This window comes from Netta rufina (genome assembly GCF_964035555.1).
Source record: "Netta rufina genome assembly, chromosome: 1".
NCBI classification, from domain to species: domain Eukaryota; kingdom Metazoa; phylum Chordata; class Aves; order Anseriformes; family Anatidae; genus Netta; species Netta rufina.
The window spans coordinates 175,270,648-175,284,280 of NC_140123.1; positions in this window are offsets into that span (position 1 = coordinate 175,270,648).

Consider the following 13,633-nt stretch of genomic DNA (forward strand, 5'->3'; position numbering starts at 1 on the left):
CTGGTCGGTCTTTTGGAGTGAAAAGAATTAAAAAGCAAGTGCAGCAGCTGGCTGGACACAAGAGCAGAGGCAGGGCTGGGGCTGGGCACTCTGTGGGGATGTGCTGCAGTCCTCCTGCAGAAGCAGTTTCTGCACATAGGTTACTCGATAGCAAATAGTGAGCTTACTGTCACAAGCAGAAGCATAAAACTTTTATAAACTATTGCTGTCCTTTTGGGAAGCTTTGTAGCAGATTGATGCTTGGCAAGCATGAATGTAATAAATTTCCAATGTAGGTAGAAAGAGACAATAAATGTGGAGAACTAAGTAAATTTTTGAAAATTCACTGGATTTCAAAATAGATGGTTAAAAGTATGATGTGAACGAGCTGATAATATCACCTTTTCCCACCTGCCATAGTCCAAGAGCTTGCACACAGAGCATTACTGTTGTGCAGCTGACATGGGCATCTATGAAGCAGTGGTGGCAGTGCCCTTACAAATGTGTGGGCAGTCCAGGGTGTTTCCAAGGCAAAACTCTATTTTTACTTTCTTACTGCTTTGTAAAACTTTCTTCTGGTTTGGCAGAAATTCAGCTCAGCCGAATTTTTTCTCCAAGCTAAGCTTTTGGAGGGGACACTGAAAAAAAAATAGATTATATATCAGGGTAGAATGCCGATATTACAAATGAGAATACATAAAGAAATAAAATGATCCATGTGGAGTGACCTGTAACTCTTATTGGCACTTGTTTGAAATACATTTAATATTTTTCTTATTAGTAGATTTTTTATTTATTATTTATTTGCCTCAGTCATGTAGACTAGTATAAATCCCAAATTTATGCTGGTGAAATCTTAACATCACACGACCTTTTAAATCTTATTTCAGAATTTATTATTGCCATTTTAGTTATTGGTGGCTGGGATGCAAACTCAGTACATGCAACGCCTTCCATCATTTCTGTTTGCTTTACTGGTGGCTGAAAGTCCTTTGCTGATTTTATTCTTCCAACTTTTTCTGCTTCTGGTGTGGTGCGTACAAGTAATTATTATTAATATTGGTTCTATATTGCCTCTGGATGGCAGTAAAGAGACTGATGTTGGAGAGATTTTTTTTTATTATTTTTTTTTTCACACGGGGTATTTGTGTGCTGCATTGTGCTGTACACTATGTCAGGCACTTTGAGTTCCCAAATGTTACAGTTCTGGGATAATAGGAAGGCAGTGAATCTTAGACCCAAACTGAAGCATTCCAGGCTTCAAGAAATGTTTGTGACCTCAATTTTCTCTCAGTAAATCCCAACCTTTCTGGCTTGTGCACAATCCTGCAGGTTATGGCCACATAACTTAATGCCTTTTGAAATCATGTAAATGTCGTGCATGTTTTCTCCAGCAGTACGCACACAGAGTAAATTGAAACAGTCTGAAAATTAGCTCCTGCAAAGGTGCATAAACCTACACCATCTTATTTCTTAGGCAATTGATGGAACAATTCAACTGTTGGATAAATGGTCCAAAAGATGCCATAATTTAAATTAAAAGTGCCTTCTGTATTTTGAACAGTGTTACATCCTGGAGAAATGAATACACAAAAGCTACTTTGCAGCTGTGGAAAAGATTGCAAATAGTTTTGTTCTGCCAACAACTGCCAGCCAGAAAGGGCACGCAGTGTTACAGTTTGCTGTTCTGTGTGGCCACGGGTATGTTTTCTGTACACAACAGAAAAAGCGTTATGCACTTGTAGGCAAATTTCACTCGAAATAGTAGGGTTCACAGAGGGCCCATAGTTTCATCCCATGGAGGGTGATAAAAAGAGCTGTGAACCAGGCAGACAAGGGACCTTTTGATGCTCATGAGTGTACCGGAATTAGTTTGCTATTTTCTTCCAGGATGTTGGGCTTTCCCCTTCCTCACATTCAGAGGGCAGAAAGGAATGCAGTGGATGTCAAATGTTACCAGCACAACTGAAAGAAACCCCCAAGGGGCTGGCAGGGGGATCAGCCTGTTAGCAGATGTGTGCAGCATCCTTGAAGATGCCCTCCAGAAGCAGTGCCACAAGTCCTTTCCTCTCCAGCATCCCCTGAAGTTTGTGGTATGCTGAAGAGGCCACAGCAGCAGGCAAGCATTTTGTATTTCTGTGTTATAAATCCCTAAAGCCAATCTGTTTCTGAATGGGTGATCCATCAGGAACTGCTGGTGAGTACTTGCCTGATGGCATCTCCCATCCCTGTTTCTGCACAGGGTGGTGACCCCAAAGGCAGCTGGGGTTCAAGTGTTGAAGTAATTTCTATCCAGGACTGTTTGTAACCTGCCCGGTGAGCTTGAACTCACATAAAGAACACATCCGAGAGAAGCTTTATATCTGGTGTCAGTGCAGACAGAACTAGATATCCCTTCTCCCTAAAATTACTGCTTTTTCTACTTGTGATTTACTTGTGTTTGTTTTTTGTTTTTTGTTTTTTTTTAAAAAATTCTGTATAGTAAGTATGTTCTTTATAGTCACCTCTGAAAATCTGCTAACTGGTTTTCAGTGTCAGCAGGTAGGAAAAATTGGGGAAATGTTTTTGTCTGTATATGTGATGACCTGCAAATCTGCCAATAGCAGCTTTTGACACAAATAAAAGTAAAATGCCTTTTATACCAAAGCTAAAAGAAGATGGTTGTTGGACTACCCAGAGATACCATTTTAAATCATGATGTTTTTTTTAGTCCCTGTATATAATGCCACACAGTGAATCAAACACGTGCCAATGTATCAGAGAGCTGTTCAGCTTTCTGAGTTTCTTTCTTGCTGCAAACTTGGACAGGACAACATGTCTTTCATGTACTGTTGGAGTGGGATTGTTAACTTACATTAGGATATGATGTTATTAGGATTTTAGGATATTAGGAAAAGGTTCTTCACCAAGAAGGTGGTTGGGCATGGAAATAGGCTCCCCATGGTAGTGGTCATGGCACCTACTGGAGTTCAAGAAGCATTTTGACAACACTCTCAGACATAGCATCTGATTTTTGTGTGGAGCCAGGAGCTCAATGATCCCTGTGGTTCCCTTCCAACTCAGGGTATTCTATGGTTCTATGATACATTCAATATAACATACTTTGGTTATTCCATTTTATTTTTTTCTGCTGCCACAATGTGGGCAGCAAGGTGTCTTTTATATTGATGCCTCACTGTAGGAAGAGGAAAAACAAGCACATACCAGTGTCTTCTTGTCAATTATTTAAAATAATGGTACTGGAAAGGTATGATAAGAAATCTTACATTTGTATGGGCTTGTTTTTATCATTGCTGTGCTAAAATGGTGAAAGTTCTACCAGAGTTCCACTGGTTTGTCCATTTTTCATAAACTTTTAGTCTCTTGCATTTCAGTCCTTAGCATTCAGAGCCTCCTCAGGTTTTTCCTTCCTTTACAGAAGCTATTTCTCTGAGAACTGAATTCAAACAGTTTTACCATGCAGACTTCTGGGACTGGAAACTCAAACTTGTTCTGAAAGCCTCTGAGTAGAACCCAGCATCTCAGGGTCTGATAAGACAATGCTTTTATTACTTATGTCTGTCTCTAAGCAAACAGAAGTGCACTGATATTCAGGAGAGAAAAAAGTAGCACACTCTGATTCCTAGACGTGTTTACCAAGCATGACAATTAAGCTAATCTTGGGTATTTTCAGCTGTCAGAAAAACACTTCAGGATTAAAAGAGATGTCTTGCTAAAATTTTTAATTTTCCACATTTGGAAGGGAGGGGAAGTATTGGGAAGGGAGGGGAAGTATTGTCATACTGGAGAACAGAAATACAGCCGTTGAAATCAGTGTTTTGGATCTCGGTGAAGCACATTTCTCCTGACAGTGCATGCCTCACATAACCTTTAGTGCCTCCAAGGAGAAGCGTGGAAGTGGCCTCTCTCAGATTGGAAGTACAAACTAATATAGCACTCTAAAGAATGTAAAGCCACATACTTAACTCTCTCTTCACTTTAACACCATTTCTGAGATCCTTGCATACTATGCTAAGTGATATAATAACAAGGTGTTGATGATTTAGTTAAAGACATTTGTGGGAAAGTTGTGTTCATCCTGTGTTCAGACAAAGTCTTCAACTACATTAACAGAGTTTTATTGTGGGTCACAGTATACGAATGGTAAGACTTTAAACTGAGAGTTTAAATTAAGTTTGAAGTTCTGGACAAAGATCAAATACAAAGACATGTTGCATTGAAGTGTAAGACTTTAGACTGAGAGTTTAAAATGTGAGGTCCTCATATCTGGACATGTTTCATGGCTCTGCTACAGATTTCTTGAGTGAAGCTAGCAAGACATTTAAATCATGATGTGTTGTAGTGTTTTGATCTCTGAAAAGAGGACAATGACAAGTTCATCAGGAATGCCATGATGACTAATATTCCATCTAAGCATTTTGAAGGCTCTGGATGGAAGTTGCTATACCAATATACAGTATTACCATTGTAACTGGGTAATTTACTCTCAGAGGTTGCTATAGTTATAATATAGATATCACATTATGTCTAAAGTCTGTGTTTGCTGTGACTATTTTTTGGTTATTTTAGGCTGCAAACTTATATATCCACCTTATCCCAGAAGCCTGAAGGAAAGCCATTCAGCTGTTAGCAGAATATTTTAAAAAATGATTTCTTTCAGCTGTTAAAGAAATTGAGCAGGAGTATTTGGCACTTGGCTTCTAATATGCATGTGTGGTAATCGCCACAATGAACTGCTGCTTTGTTAAAAATAGTTTGAGATCCAAATTCACTTATCTACTTCGTAAAGAAGAAGCATATTCTTCTTAACTAAGGGGATGGAAAATATAACACACAGGCGCACGTATTTGAATAACTAAAAACACATTGGCAGCTCCTAGGGGAATATATGAAAAACGTAAGGGTAACTGAAATAAATAAAGTACAAGTAAGACAAGCTAAATCTTTTATACCGTGAATTCCAAACTACAGCTGTTGTGAGAGCCAGCAGCCCTAAATCTTCATCCTCTGCCTGCTTTGCACCAGCCTATCCATGGAGTGCGCTTGCCTCGGGATTTTTTTTATGGGGCGAGTATCTCTCCTGGCATTACGATAATTGTGCTCCAGCTTTCTGGAAGTGGAAGGGAAGATGTTAGAGCAGGGCTGTTCATCCTTAAATTATGGTGTGTTTTTTTTTCACTGACAACTTTGCCTAAAGCACAAGACTTCTGAGTCTGGTATCAGTTGTGCCAAGGACCAAGCGTTGCCCCACTCCTCCCCAGCATTGTGCAGCTCAGAGAGCAGCGTGTCATTATTTTGGCTCTCATCCCCTTGCCTTTTCTCCTGAGCTGCTTAGCTGCACCACAGGGTCTTGTTTCCATAAACTGTTGTCTAGAAATACAGTGAGGATAATACTCTCTGTGGATGCAGTCAGTCAGTCCTAAATTAAGGGGAGTTGTATCTCTATGCCATTGACACAGCTGACCCATAGCTTTTCTCCATCGAAGTCGATAAGATTATGCCATCTAATCCAGCTGGAGCCTGAGCCAATGAGTTGAAAAATATTCTCCACCCCTGTGACTGATCATATCTAATTTCTTTTTGTTAATCAAAGACATTCAGACGAATTTAGTGTAAATGAAATCAGAATGGGATTCAAGACTCCAATTTTTGTTTTAACCAGTTACTATAGAGAAATGTAGTATGCTTACTGCCCAAGTATTGCTGAATGTGACTGCTGTAAAGCAGATGAGATTTACATACCGATAGGTGGGATTCAGGCCACATGCTCTAAAGCTGAATTTGGGCAGAAGTCTGACTCCCAGCTGTATAGACAAAGATAAATGTGCACCTTTAGCTTGCTTGTTTTAAAGGCTGCATATTTTCAAATAAGGATATTTTTACCATGAATATTTACATTTATATATACATGTACACGTACACACACGTGTGGTTTTTTTGCTTGTATTTGCAAGTGGTTTCCACATCTCAGGCTATAACAACATGAATTTCTCACTAGCACAGTCTTTTGTTCATACATCCTACCTGTACTCTGCTGCCTTGGCAGGTTGTTTTGAAGAACCCAGGCATTAGCAGACGAAGATCAGTCTCAGCAGCCAGACAGAGCACTGACACTGATGTGCGCAGCTTTTCTGTGTCTCGATCTTGACAGATCATGTCAGTCTCTTGGTCTGTGGAGATAAAAAAGAGACAGGTCTGGCTTTTATGTCCTTTTGTAAGAAGCAGGGAAGAGCCAGCTAGCACATGTTTAACAAAACCATGCAGAAAGCCATGTCTGTTTTTCCTAAAGCCCCTGTTAGTATAAAGATCCAAAGTATAAAATATTTATTTACCTACTTTCTGCTAACATAACTAGCTATGGTAGATGGGACTTGTATGGCCACTTAGAATTAAGACTGCAGAAGGCAAACTTTACTGGATCCTGTTTTCATTGCTCATTACTTTACCAGACTTTGGATTGATTATGTTTGCAAAAATTCAGATAAGACATTGTGGCCATCTCTGATTACTAGATTACAGAAAAAGTAAGTTGTTTTGTACTCGCTGAAAAAAATACTGATTACTTCAAAGTTTCTTGGAGGAGAGATATGCTGTATATAATAGTTTATTGGCCATTGCATTCTCACAGAATTGGCAAATTATAAAGCCCTGAAAATTCAGATTGCAGTAGAGATTTGCACAGTTAAAGATCTCAATAGGTTATAGGTTCTGTCCACACGGAATTTGCTTTGTTCCCTTGCAGCCCCTGCACTGATCGGACTGCATATATAGCATCCTCAGCTTCCTATAAGCGAGCAAGCTGTGGAACACCACATAAGACATTCTGGCACTGGGATTATTACTGTGCAAAGCAACAAGCTGCAAAAAGCTAACTTTTAACTGGGAAAAAAAAAATCAACAACAGCAACAACAAAAACAGATCTGCCAGGAGCCACCAGCATAAGCTGAGATGTCTGCAAGGAATTCTGTCTTTGCTGTGGGGACCTTTTTTGCCAGCTGAGACCTCCTACAGGCTCAGTTCATGATACAGACAAAGTTGCCTATGCCCATGCACTGCTAGGGATGATAAAACCAGCCAGAGACATCCCGCTTATGTTAGAGGACCTGAAAACAGGCACTGGGGCAGAGGAGAAGGGCTATGAAGAGGCAGACGAGCAGTCCCCTAATGGTAGTGTGATTCTCTGTCCCCTGCTGGCAACACCTGATGCAGAAATCCTGGCTCCCTGGAGCTCTTTCTCTGGCTCTCCAGTGAAATTCCTCCTTCTTCCCCTTTCCTCCTTTTCCTCTCCTGAGACAGAAGTGAACTTTCTCCTGACTTCATTTTTTCATGCAGCAAAATTTAATTTTGCTTCCCATGCTGAGAAGCTTTGAGCTGTCTTTGACTTCACTGCAGGAGAATCAGGAAAATGAAGAAAGAATAAAGCACATTTCACTAATTAAATACTTAGTCACACTTAAAAGAGCAGGATACTTGTAATGAATTCTGTTGTACTTTTATCTTGACATATTTTAACACAACTACAAGTTCATGAAAACTAGCTTTAATATATTAGTGGTCATAAGTTAAAAAAAAAAAAAAAAAAAAAAAAAAAAAAACAGGTTGTATAATGTCATCTTTCCTACACTGCTGAAAGTAATTTTGTGTATTATATAACCTTTTACTGTCAATCAAAATGACTACAAAAAGCTCTTTTTAAAGAAGAGATGTACTTTAATAATCAGCTACGTGGTGGCATCTCTTGTAGCAGCTTTGGAAGCCCATTTTAAGCAAGTGTAAAGTTATATTCTGGCATTTCTTCAGGACCCTGTTTCTTCCTGACAACGTTTTATTTTACAGAAGTGTAAAAGAAGTGACAGGTTATTGTGTATGTAATCATGGTTACTTTTTAACTTCAAAAACTGCTCTCTGATCTTAAAAGCTTTTAATTTGTTCATAGGCACAGGTTTGTACAAGCCCTGTGCAACATCTGTGCGCTGTTTTAATGATTAGGTGTAGTGGTGACTTGCTCTCAATCCAAAAAAAATTTTAATTAGATTTGAAAAGTGGGTTAAGCTCTTACCTGGCTTTGACATGGATATTCACACTTTGAACCTGGTACTGAAAAGTGTTATGGTTTTCATGGAAAAATATCACTTACCAAATCCCACTGAAACTGGTGGGTTTCAAGGTATTCAGCATCTCTGAAGACACAGTCAGTGACTTGTTGAACTTCACTCAGCATACATGGAATAAATATCTGGGAACTCTGCAATCCCATGTGCACTTCGATAGGCCTAAGAATTTTCAGTGAAGATGCTCATAAAAGTAGCTGATCCTTCAATGATATTAGGGATCAAGAAAATATAAAATATAACTGTGTAGGCCTATGTTCCCAAATATACATCCTCCACTACTCCAACATGCATTGTATCACAAATACTCCTCTTTAGCAGTTATTTTATTTTATAAAAACAAAACTCTGTGACTAACAGCATCATATGCATCATCACAGTTAAAATATAATGTTTATATATTGTCATGTGCACAAATAAACTTACATTTCATTCAACAGATGACTAAATACAACTAAAACTAATCATATTGATCAATAATATTCTTAATTTTGTAATCAGTCTAATGGCATTTAAGGAAGGCTATAAGTACTTCAAAATAACTTAAAATTAGTTAAAGTGTTTCCATTTTTGAAATTGGTATCAATTTCCATTCATTCAAAAAATCTTGAAATAATTAAACTTGTTCTCTGTATTTAAGTCAGTGGAATGTCTTTAAATAGTTCTTGATGTGCATTTCTTTAAGAATTATGGTTATTTCCTAATAAACAATTTAACATCTTTGTAAGAGCCTGAAACACCTCCATGTTTTTAATTTGTAGTAGAAGTAAATGTTGGATAGTTAGGAAGGATGGAATTAACTTTTAAGCAATTATCAAAATTTGCTGCTTCCGTAACTGGTACATTTGATACTCTCTCTGTTCAAGCAAAAATACATTATTATTCTGAAAAATACAGGTGCTGTTAGGATTATTTCACACCTCGGTCAATCCCTTGTCCTCGATGTTAGTTGCAGAAGTCCCGCTGATGTTGCCAGGAGCTGCACTGACCCCATAAAATTTCTTCTTGTGCAGCTGGATCTGGCCTACTATCCAAAATCCAGAGCAAGGGGTGAGGTTTACAGTAACACCTATTTATAATTCCTGCTTGCTCCAGGAAGCATGAGCAGGGAGTGAAATGGGATATGCTTGCCCAGATAGGTGATTTGGAGCTCTCAGGCGAGTGAGCACTGCTGGGCTTTAGAAGAGGGATGTAGTGTGGCCTGGGTCTCTGACCAAAATGCTGTCCTCTGCCACTCTCGTAGGAGTCACTTGCAGTTTCACATTTAGTTTTCCTTGCTTTTGGTTTGCTTAGTGCGTGGCAGGTTTTCCTAAAAAGTTTAATTCCTTACATTCATCGTTCAGCTGCTCTTATTCAGGAGCCTTTTGGCACTTTTACCCCAGCAGGAGCACTTGGATGCAGCTGAAGCTAGAGCAATCAAGGTAATCTCCCTCCCTGCACTAAAAATGGCTAGATAAAAGGAGATATTAATAAAGCAGATATTTAATATCAACATTCAGAAATAACAAGGTGTTTTCTCTGCATTTCTATTTTATACGATGTAGCTCTCTTTAGGGATTAAGGTTTTAAAACTTAAATTAAACAAAAACAAAACTACAAGAGCAGTGATGTGGGAAAATATATCTATTTGCATTGCGTGGAGATCATCTGGTCAGTGTTTCTACCAGAGGGTGCTGAGAATAGCCTGTTGTTGCTGGATGTGTTGCAGAGAGCCTGAGGGAAACGCGAGGCCTTCTTGAATTGTGCCGTGAGTCCTGGCTGCTACGTGCCCCCTAACCCAGCACAGCCCCTTCTGGCTGGGTCTCAGAGCTGCTGCTCACCCTCATGCCCTTTATTTGGCCCTGCAGCTTCATGTCCATGCATCAAAGTCTTTCTGAGAGGTGTGTGCCTCACAGTACTTGCTCTGGTTGCTGCTCTTTGGTCCCCCTGTGTGAGGGTTTTCCCTCTCTGCCTCTGGGCACACAGGAGAGTTACAAGAGAACAAGGAATGCTTCATCTGGCAGGGAATCAGCTGCTCCTGGAGCACACTGTTATACATCCCTTCTCTGTGTTGGTCACTAAGCACAGCAAGCTTTCAAAATGCCAGGAGATTTTCACGGCAAAAATACTTCTGAGTATTCATTTACATGAGTGTCCATAGCTCTTCAGCTCCACGCAAATGCTTTCATCTCCAGAAGCTTGCCTTTCTCAATATTTGCCAGCAACAAACCCAGCAAGCTCCAAATACTAGCACAGCACAGGTATACGTTTCAAGTCCCCAAGAATTAGGAAAGAGATGCTTGCTGTGCTTAGCCAGCTCGGCCTGCCAGTAAGTGCAAGGCAAGTGTCCAGTGGCCGTGCTTGGACTCCTGCCCTCCAGCCCTTGACGTGAACGGCTAGTGGCTTTTTGCCTCTTGTCACCTCCACCCTGGTGTCACCCCACCTCACTCGGCTTTCTCTCGGGTCACTGGGCCAAATGCTGCGGGAGGAGATCTCCCCTCTCATCTCCTGCTGGGCTGTTTCCTTGGCCAGGACCCCAGTTGGATGTGTGACATTCAGTCCACTTCCACTTGTAAACCCTTCTTGTAAAAGGATGCTGTTTTCTAATTCTCCAGCTTTAGGGCCTTTCATTTAAATTTGAAGCCTTCTGCTGCTCTCTCCATTCATACTATATCCACTAATATCAGAAAAAGTCAAAAGTATATAACTAAAGCACATGGAGTATTTAACACATTAATACTACCTGCAGAAATTATAGCTTAAAAAAGAAATCTAACACCATTTATTTTTTTCATAAAGGTTTTTCAAAAAGACCATGGGAAGTCTACCTAATATATTCAGATTTATTATGTCAGGCAAGGAGTATATCTGTTTCCCTGTAGGATTTTTTTTCTGTGGTTATGCAGATCAAGTTTTAGATGTTTTATCACCTACTTAAAAGGAATGAACTGGGTCAGGTAGATTCTGGTTGTCTAACAGTTCGCCACAGTCGGTCATTGCTGCTAATTTTTTTCATCTTTAAAAACAAACAAACAACAACAACAACAACAACAAACAGTAGGAAAGACACAGGTAATTATATTTTAGTGTCCCTCTGCAAGGTATTACATGTCTGTCTGTAAACTGCAACAAGCTGGTATCAGAAAAACCTGGACGAATTCAATAGGCATATTGCAATGCACGGGAAAGTTTGGTATTTACTAAATGTGGAAGCAAATAATTATTTTCCAACAAGGCATGAGATACAGTAATAATAGTAGTATTGTGTAAGCAACACGGGTTAGTTTCTACTTCCAGATACATAATGTGCTGGCCATATTTCTGAGCAAGCCTTTTACTGTGCCTGCAGTATTATATAACGCGTTATTGCGTGCACACAAGAGCATATTGTTGGGGCATTCACTCATGCAAGTGGCGTGTGTCAAAGAAGGCTGCTGAAAGCTGTAGAAGTTTTCATGTATTATCAGTAGTTATCTCGTAGCAAATCGAGAGCGTAATTCTCCCTAGTATGCTTTTGAGAAAATTGGAGGTAAAGTGTTTCAAAACCAGAACGACTGTATTTAATGGCCACAAGTTATGAGTATAAAAAACTATTTATCACTAAACATAGTGTACAGCCTAGAGTCAGCTGTGAGAACAGTGTGTGTGCATGAATATACTTGTTAAAAAAAGAGTATATTTAGCAGCAAAATCCTCTAGAAACAGAAGTTTAAGGGAACTTGACTATTGAAAACAAAGCTATATTTCTTAGAAAATGCATACATAATAACATAAAAGAACATAAAGAACTGTTACAGGTATATCTGCTGAATTTTTAAAATCTATTTCTCTGTGAGGATATGTACTGAATAGTAAATGAACTGAAAGGAAGTTAGGAGAAAAAAAATCATAAACTGTATAAATGAAAATATTGTTTAGAAAAGGGGAATAACAGAGCACATGACATTACCTCACCAAAGAAATATGATTGCATATTTTAAAGTAACATTTTCTTATTGATGGCCTGGAGTGCAATGAATGTAGGAAGAGGAGCGTAACCAGGACGTCACTGGTGACCCTCTGGGAGCAAAGAAGTTTGCAGGCACTTTGCAGACTGTGTGCAGACAGATCCACTGAATAAAACAACAGAAGGATCATGGGGTAACGGAGACTTCAGAGTATCTTTGCACTCCTTTTAAAGAGCAAATAGTAGGTTCAGTATGAAAACTAAAACCGAAACAATAAACAGACAATATATATGTAATGTATACTGACTTCATTGTATTAAGACAGCTCCCGTACTTACATGCTTTTGAGTTAATGCAACTGGTTGAAATACTTGTGAAGTGAATCAGTAACACATATTAAGGAGGTATGCTGTTTTTCTCTATTTGTTTTTAATCTTCCTGATGAGGCTCATTTGTTTTTTATTAAAAATCTGAGTGATGCCACCACCTGCTGACTTGGGATCACTGTATCAGACAAGGCACTATTTCCTCCTACCACCTGCTGGATGGGATACAGCTGGAATTCGGCTGATGTTTTTGAATACTGATGACAAGATTATAACTCTTTCTGTAACTGGTATTTTAATCTAGGTGTTTCCCCAGGAGTCTTCTGATAATTTTAGATAGTTCAAAAGGCTGCAATTAATTAAAAAAATCAGAATCTGATGATCCAGGTTTTAAGAATTATGCTTTCCTATCTCTTAATTTATTTTGGTTTCCTACCAAATCCAAATATTCAATTTAATTCAGATTTCTTTTTTTTTTTAATTTTTTTTTTTTGGTACTTGCTTTGCATTGGATATCTTGACTACAAGATGTCAAGCCACAGGGGATGGTGCAGTATCTGTAGTAGTAAAATCTCATTATTTATAAACTAGGATGTAGACTGTCCAGGTATTCCAGAAACAAAAGTAGGGTAGCCATTTAGAAATTACCATAACCACTCTTTTTGAATAGTTTACAAGAACGCAAATGTGACATTTCTCCACATGCACATTGATTTGTTGTGGCCAGCCTAAGAGAATGGCTGATTTACAGGTAACTCACTATTTAAACATAGAGGTAGTTTTGTGTCCAGAAGGAAGTGTGCATCTCAGCAAAGCAATTTTCCCTGTAAATGTGGTTGTGGTTGGATAATTCTGTGAGTTGCAGTATTATACAATGCACAGATCCGTATGTCAGCATATCTCTATTGCAACCTTTAAGAAAACCTTATTTTAATAATATTTAAAAGCCCTTTCTCATTAGGATAAACCAGAAGTGGAAAATGTGCAGTTTGTCTATGAACATTTAATTCATGTTTTCTGTGCACATAAATGGTGCATAATCTTCTGTAGTTCGAGATGATCAGAAGATGGGGTAGTAGTAAAGATCTTGACTGATATCTCTATGCTAGGATGTGTTTTCAAGAATAACTAGCACTAAACAAAGTTTCAAAAGTATCTAATAGATTTCATAAGTTTCAAGAATAGGCAATTAGCCAAAGGTATAGTTGCTCTTTTTTTTGGCAAAGGTGCAATGTAACAGTTTTATTTCTGTAGGCAGGCAAATCCACAATGAGAAAGGGTTTCAGACTT